This window comes from Equus asinus, chromosome 20 (assembly GCF_041296235.1).
Source record: "Equus asinus isolate D_3611 breed Donkey chromosome 20, EquAss-T2T_v2, whole genome shotgun sequence".
Classification (NCBI taxonomy): Eukaryota; Metazoa; Chordata; class Mammalia; order Perissodactyla; family Equidae; genus Equus; species Equus asinus.
The window spans coordinates 27,072,453-27,080,505 of NC_091809.1; the positions used below are offsets into that span (position 1 = coordinate 27,072,453).

The 8,053-nt window shown below is 59.8% G+C and overlaps 1 protein-coding gene across 5 annotated transcripts in view; it reads right to left on the reverse strand.

Annotated features, from left to right (window-relative positions):
- RFX1 (regulatory factor X1) overlaps nucleotides 1-7,254 on the reverse strand; it is a 29,840-nt gene extending 22,586 nt beyond the window's left edge. For 2 of the 5 annotated variants that reach the window (XM_070492206.1, XM_044751775.2), the window contains exon 1: nucleotides 7,053-7,236. The gene's annotated coding sequence lies outside the window, so the exon portion shown is untranslated. Of the gene's footprint in view, nucleotides 1-898; nucleotides 1,028-7,052 lie in introns of those variants that run through there. The other 3 variants (XM_070492207.1, XM_070492209.1, XM_070492210.1) reach the window with 3 other exon arrangements.
- Nucleotides 7,255-8,053: the final 799 nt, after the last annotated feature.

Sequence of the window (8,053 nt, forward strand, 5' to 3'; positions counted from 1 at the left end):
GCCTGAACCCTGGGTGTCCCGAGCACCTGACTAGTTGGCTAATTGCCGGAGAGGCAAGTCATGGGAAAGCCGTCTCCCAGGCAGCCTGTGCCAGTTCCCCACATGCCCGCCATCTGGGCTTGGATTCTTGGCAGAATACCATTCCCAGTGGGGTGCCAGACACAAGGAAGGTGTTCTGAGTCCAAAAAGCTCTGGAGCAGCGTGTGGCCACAGGGGCCTTTGGGCCCTTGCTTGGGGTGGTGAGCTCATCACTGCGAGGGTGCCCTTCTGGGGTCAGGGGCAACCGGGCCGGGAGCAGACCCGGCCGCGGCAGCTGAGCCAGGGATGGGGCCCACCTGACCTGGCAGAGCAAGATTTTCTGGCTGCTAAAGAGTCTTGGTCCCTCTCCCTGGTGCTGGGCCAGGCAAGCCATCCCTCTCGCTAAGCCCCGCCCCTCCTCGCTAAGCCCCGCCCCACAGGGGGCGGGCAGATCGTTTCCCGGCCCCTCGCGCTCCTGCGCCGCATCTCCAGCCCCGGAGCGCGAGGACCGTGGAGCAAAGGCTGGGCGGTGGAGAGGAGAAGCTCCAGCCCCCACACCTTCGTGGCCCCTGCTTGCCCCTGGAGGTGTTTGAGTTTGAGAGCCCAGCCTGCGGTCGGTGGTGACTAAGAGAGAAATTTTCAAGAGAAAGGAGGAAAAAAACAACTTCCGCTCCTTGCCCAGGGGCCAAGGAGCGCTCCGCTGAGATTGCCGGGGCCCAGCAGCTGCAGGGAGGGCCCACTGCACGGAGGAGCAACCGAGGCGCAGGGCGCATGGCCCGAGCGTGCACCGCCCCGCGGGGGGCGGATTTGAGCCCGGGTCTCCTGCCCCCAGATCTGTGCTCCGCCCCTGCCTGCGCAGGGAGCCAGGCCCAGGGCTCACCTATTTCTCGCGGTCAGCAGACGGCATCCTCCCCGTTCTTCAGACGGGGGCACCTGAGCCCCACGCGCTTGCCCAAGGCCCTGGCTGGAGCAGCAGAACTGGGGAGCGGGCAGCCCCCCAGCAGCCCGAGGGAGCCCTCAGGCCGTACAGCACAGTGGTGCCCACATTCCTCACGCCCCCCTGGACCTCCCTCCCAGGGGGTCCGGGTTCTGCCCTTTGAGGACAAATCCAAGAGGTGTCCCAGTCAGTAGGGGGCGAGGCAGGTGAGGAACAGGCCCTGGACGGGCCAATGCACGACTGGAACTTGGCCACCTCTGGGCTGTTTGCTCGGAGGGAGGCCCCGCCGTGGTCTGTGACATGGGAGGACAGCGGCCCACGAGGCAGGGCTGCTGAGGGCTCCAGTCTGGCATCTCCAAGGGCCGTGCTTGATGAGCGCAGGGCACAGGGTGAGCCCTTGGGAAACAGCCTGGCTCCCAGCATCGCCCAGGGAGGCCGTGTAGCAAGGCTGAACCCAGGACCATGCCTCCCGCCCAGGGCCCAGGGCTTCGGGCTGCTGGGTATAGAGGAAAGCAAGCTGCTGTCTGCACCCTGGGCGCTTGGCAGCCTGGGCAGGTGGGCGGGAGGAGCCACGGGCTCCACGGGCTGCTGGGCTGCCTTCCCTGCCAGGCCAGGTCGTTATGGGGAGCAGGGCAAGCAGGGCAGTGGCAGGTGGCATGGGCCTGGCCCAGGTCCTGGGAACATCCTGGGCTTTCCCACCGGGCAGGGCACAAGGCAGAGGGCGGCTGGTCCCACTGGGACTCAGGCAGCACGGGAGCTGCAGGGCAGCTGGCCCCACCAGGACTCAGGCAGCAGGGGATCTGCTGCCTGCCACGCACACACAGAGAATACCCTTCTCCAGCGCCTGCCCTCCTCAAACTACTCCCTGCCAGCATTAGAGGGGCCGCCTCACACTAGTGGGTCCAAACTCTGGCCCAGGTCCGGTGCTCAAGTCACTGCAGCCAATCAGCGCCTGCCTGCCTGGTGTCAGACCCACCTTGACATGAACCCTGGCCTGTCTCTTAATTCATGAACACATTCCTAACCTTCCTCTGGGCCTCAGTTTCCCCACCTGTCACCTGGGCATGATGAGAGCAACCGATTCGGAGGGCTGTTGTCAAGATGCGCCGAGATCAGCCCAGCACCCAGTAAGCACTAAGAAGTGGCAGCTGCTATTGTTATTATTCATTCAACAGACATCCGTGCCAGGTGGGGAGGGACGGAGAAGGAGTCAGACAGGACCCGTGAGCTCTTGGAAGGAGGCAAGGATGGGGGAATCTGATTCTTTTCATCAGCCTCACTTGGGGAGCTGGTTAAATGCAGGTGCCTGGCCCCCGCTGCCCAGAGTCTTTTGGGATGGCCCTGGAGTCTGCTGTTTGAACTAGGCAGGTGGTCCTGGGGGCACTCTCTGAGAAACCCCAGCCTGGGCTTTCTTGGCCCTCGGAAAGCTGGCCTCTTGTAGCTCCTCCCACCAGGAAGGGGCTTTAAAAGCTCCACACTCGCTGGTGCTGTCTCCTTTTAAAGGTGCAAAGCCCACAGGCCTCATCCCTCCCAATCTAGGGTGGGGGGAAGGCGATGATGAGGGCTGGAAGGCTGAGCCCAAAAAGGGGAAGTGGGAGATCAATGAGCAGTCACCCCGACTTCTCTACTGGAGGCTTCTCAGCATTCTCGCTGTCACTCTCCAGGAAGGGCGATATGGGATGCCAGGTTTCCCATAATTATTTGACAGGCAACTTTTTATTTTCCCATTTGTGGATGACAGGTTAAACAGAGTTCTGTAGGGTGTCCCCTAGAGAGGAATAAGTCACATATATGCATACAGCATGACACGTTCCTCGTCTGTCTAAGCATAAGACCCCTTTCTTTACAGAGCAGGGTACAGGAAACGAGGGAATCGCTCAGCAAATCTGTTCCTCGGCAATGAAACTGCCAAGAAAAGCACCAATGGCTGCACCTATCTTCAAAGCCAACAGCTGTTTTTGGAGAATGTTTGAATCAATTCTTTAGATGAGGGGCTGGCAAACATCTGTAAACAGCCAGTCAGTGAGTGGTTTTGGCTTTGTGGCAGACGGTCTCTAGTGCCACTACCCAACTCTGCCACTGCAGTGTGAAAGCAGCCATGGATGATAGGTAAACAAGTGAGCGTAGCTGTGTGCCAATAAAACTTTATTTCTAGACACTGAGACTTTAATTTCATATAATTTTCACACATCATGACACGTTCACATCACAAAACGTCTTTCTTTTGATTTTTTTCCCCAATCATTTAAAAATGTAGAAGTCATTCTTAGCTCATGAGCCATACAAAAATAGGTGGCAGCGTGGTGTGCCAACCTCTGTTTTGGAAGTTTCCCTCATCCTCTATATCCAGCTGGGTTTTGTGTGTGTGTGTGTGTGTGTTTTTTAAAGATTGGCACCTGGGCTAACAACTGTTGCCAATCTTTTTTTTTTTTTTCTGCTTTATCTCCCCAAACGCCCCCCCCCCCCCCGAACACAGTTGTATATCTTAGTTGCAGGTCTTTCTAGTTGTGGGATGTGGGACCCCGCCTCAACGTGGCCTGATGAGCGGTGCCATGTCCGTGCCCAGGATCCGAACCCTGGGCCGCCACAGCGGAGCTCGCGAACTTAACCACTCAGCCACGGAGCTGGCCCCTCCAGCTGGCTTTTAAGACTTGTCAATAAGGCCTCCAGAACAGATCCTAAGGCTGAGCACTTCTCTGCATCTCCATCAACACCGGGCTAGTCCAAGCTGCCCGGACCTAGGCAACAGGCTCATCACTGGCTCCTGGCTTCACTCTTGCCTCTACAGTCTGTAAGATCTTTTGAAAACACAAATCCTATCTTGTCACCCCTCTATTCAGAAGGCTCCAAGGCTCCTCATACGGAAAATAAATAAAATCCAGAGCCCTCTCCATGACCTACAGGGCCCTGCGGGATCTGGCCCCTCCAGTCCCTGTCTTTCTCCCTCTGGATGTTCCAGCCACACAGGCTCTCGTTCCTAGAATGCCCCAGGCCCCCTTCTGCCTTAGGACCTTTGCACCAGCTCTTCCCCTACTGGCAGGCTCTCCTCGCCTCCACCCCCATCCTCCACTGCCGGCTCCTTCTTATCACTGAGGTCTTAGCTCATAATGTCAACTTCTTGGGTCTCAAGTACCCCCATCAAGGACTGTGGAGCACAAACTCCTGTTGTATTTTCTTCCTGGCTCTGTATTTCCCTGTTTGTTTCTTTTCATAGTTCCTCTTCCCTCGGTGACCAGAAAGGTGAGCTCCCCAGGGGCAGAGACCTGGCCTGCCTGGCCACACGCCATCCCTACTCCTAGAACCCTGATGGGCACACAGAGGGGGCTGGACTTTTACTGTCAAATGAGTGTCCATGGGCCAGGACACACTGCCAGCCAGCGTCAGAGGCCAGTTGAAATCTGCCGATTGGTGAGACCTGGAGAAAAAGCCACTGCCTCCTGCCGATAGCAGGCTGTTCTGCAGGGGCAGGCGAGGCCTCCGAGGCCAGGACGGGCCCCAGCCCAGGAAGCCTGTGCACTGTGCAGCTGCTATCTGCAGGCTATGTCCCTAGGTCTGCCTGGCCCATGCTGTCCCTGGCCCGAGATGCCAGGACATGTGGCAGGAGGGGAGGGTGAAGGCCTCAGGTCCAGAGACACTTTCCCCAGATCCCCACTTTTTCCAAGACACCCATGGCTCTGGCTCCCCCAGCTGCCTCCTGAGTCTGGATGCCAGTCCAGGGACGATTTTTTTTTCTAGCTACTCTCCTAAAGCCAAAGGAAAGCCACTCCAGAGCAAGAGAAGGGACACTTTCCCACTAGAAACAGGAGGCCTGGTACCCCGCTTCCGAGGACCCCTGTCATCAGCCCCCGCAGCCCAGCAAGAGAGCCAACCTTTAAAGCCACTAGGCTTTCGCCCAATACAAGATGACAAACATAAACATGAGTGGTGTAATTGTGAGGGCTACACAGGAAGCACCAATCATCATCATAAGAGCGGCAGCTAACAGAGTTTGAAGAATTACTATGTATGTGATGCTCAGCTTGTGTTCTTTTATGCGATGCACAGCACAGTAACCTGAGATTACAATCATCACCAGTGATCACCACTCCTAGTTTAGACAACAGGAAACTGAGGTTCAGAGAAGTTAAGTAACTTGCCCAAGAGCACATAGCTAGGAAGCAGATGCTTGTCAAGGACAAGCAAACCAAGCCAGTGCCCCCCCAACCCCACCCTATCAATGACCCCTCTGGGCTTGGGCTCTTCAAACGTAAAAGTTATGGGGGGGAGCAGTCAACAAGAATGGATCATCCGTGACATCACTTTCTGCTCAAAGTTCACCAGACAGGTGGTGGTGATCTTTCTAGCAACTTGGTATTTCTAGATTCTTACTGAAAATTAATCTCTACCTTCTCTGACTTTCAAGGGACCCTGCCACCTCCCCAAGAGCATCTGGCCTAGGGAAAGTCCCTGGAGAAGCAAGGACCCGCCGCCCCCCACCTTATCTCAAATTCTTGGGGGAAAGCCTCAGGAGAGCCTTAAACAGTCCTTCTCCTGGAAGTTTTCTTTTTAAATTTCTTTTTATTTTTATTATTTTTTCTTTTTCGAGGAAGATCAGCCCTGAACTAACATCTGCTGCCAATCCTCCTCTTTTTGCTGAGGAAGACTGGCCCTGAGCTAACATCCGTGCCCATCTTTCTCTATCTTGTAGTGGGATGCCTGCCACAGCATGGCTTGATAAGCAGTGCCATGTCTACACCCGGGATCCGACCAGGCGAACCCGGGCCGCCAAAGCGGAACCTGCGAACTTAACCGCTGAGTCACCTGGCCGGCCTCCTGGAAGTTTATTGATGGACTTAAAAAGAAACGAATGCAGGTTGCACCCCGCCCCCGGCGCTGCAGATGCCAAACTCCCAGGGCAGGACGGAGAAGGCACAAAGTGGACTTAGCCGGACCCGCTGTTTAAAAAAATCCTTCCCCGAGGCGGCAGATCTTGTCACCCGGCAAAGCAGTCGCTGGACTCTCCTCTAAGCACTTCCCCTTCCCTCTGACCTCGGCGTCCTGCTCCTGCCCACGTGGCCCTGGAGGCTGGTACCTCCTCAGTGCCACGTGACCCAGTTGACACCAACTTGATGGACAGGACACAAAAACATGTGTCTGGCCAAGAGAAGCAGCTTAACAAATCTGAGCGACTTCCTCAGGCGCCATTCGCTCCCCTTACGCCGAGAGGCAGATGATGTTGGTGGGAGGGACAGTCAGGGACCGTCCCGTCTCCAGGAACAAGCCCGCCGCCCGGGACAACGCCCTATGGGAGGGAGCAGCCGGCGCAGAAGCGAGCAAGTTTCTCTTCCTCCAACTCAGTCCCTCAAGATCGCTCCTCCCTCTCTGCAAACCAAGTCCTGCGGGCTAAGGCCACGCTCCGGGCCCACGGCGCCACCAAACTGGCTCCCTCCCCTCCTCTCAGAGCGGAGGAGGCCGATCAGGCGCCGCCGGCAGGGCTGCGACCAAGACCGGCTGAGAGCTAACCTACAAACCACACTCGGAAACCGCACGCGGGCCGGGGTTCAGGGGGAGCCTGCAAGCAATCCGGGGTCGCCGACATGCAGGAGGCGGGGAGAGCAGTGCTTCTCCCCACTGTGCGGGATGGAAAACCGAGGCCTCGGATGCGGCGGGCGCTGAGTCCGGGGGGCGGCCGCCGCTTCGGGGACCGGACCGGCCGGGGAGGCCCAGCCCGCAGCCGCCCACCTGCGCCCCGGGCCCCGGGTGGCCCCGCCCCCGCCGCTGCCCCGCCCCGCCCCTCCCTCGCTCCCATTGGCCCGGCCTCACAGGGCCCGCCCCTCAGCACCTCCCGGCATATAAAAGCCCCCCGCCCGGGCCGGCCGACCTCCACTCGCCGCCGGCCTGCGAGCGCCCGCCCCTCGCGGGGGCTGGACCGCAGGGCCCGGGGGCGGGTGGTGTAGCCCCAGCCGGGCCCCGGCCCCCTCCCCCACGGCCCCGGCAGTCGCCGCCGCCATTTTGACCGCCCGCCCCTTCCCCCCGGACTGTGATCACAGCAACACCGCCGGCCGCGCCCCACCGCCCTCCCCGGCCCGCCCCGCCGTCCCGGGGCGGCCCGCGTTACCTCGGCTTTTCCGCACTTCTGTCCGCGGAAGGGCTTTCCACGGCTCTCGGAGGCGATGTGGGGAGGGGGACGGAACGTGCCGGGGTCCCCAGGCCGCGCCAGGGGGTGGGGGCGGGGGTCGGCCGGGCGGTTGTTGTTGTTGACTCGCGTTGCCGGGTTGCTTGGTCGCCACGACTACCGTGGCTATGGCGCCTCCGTTTCCCTCACCGGGGCAACTGTTGCTACCCACCCTACTTACGTCACGGGCCGGGGGCGGGGTCCCGGGTGATTGGCGGCGCCGGGAGAAGTGATTGGACGGCGCCAGGCCCTGCCGCTAAGCTATTGGCCCCAAGGCACGCTTTTCAACTCCCTCTCGACTTCCTGGCGCTCTGATTCATCGGGATAAATGTCCATCAAAGGAAACTGAGCCCTCAAAGGCTGCGGAGCCTGTCACTCCCTCAAGGAAGCCGCGGGCTCAGGATAAAGGGGTGGGGTCCGTGAGGCCGGGATTGGTTTGCGGCTGTACAACCTGCTTTCTGGTTCGACCAAAGGGACGTCAATCTACGCCAAAGGATTGCCGCGCTCTCCAGCTGGAGGCCGTGCGCACGCGCAGCACGCAAGGCCCGCTGGGAGTGGTAGTTCGCTTCTGCGTACTTGGAACGCCTTTCCAAATATAAAGGGCGAGACAGGCGAGATCGCTCGCTTCGGCCTGGTTGCTGCGCCGGTGCGCTGGCCCCGGGTTCTGCGCGCTGACGTCGCGGGAGGAATGCGGTGACGCCGCGCGGCTCGTCTGTGACGTAGGCGGCGGTGCGGGGCTCGGGGTTCGGTGACGTCCGGGCCCTGCCCCACCCGCGTTGCCGGGATGGAGGGGCGGGCACGGCCGGAGCGCAGGGAAAGGTCGCCGGGGGCGGGGACTTAATTAGCTGCTCCGCCGCCGGCGATAAGCGGAGGTCAGCGCCCGCGGCGGGGAGGGAGCCCGCCCCCCTTCCGGTCCTGCGTGCCTTTTTCCCCAGAGGAGAAGA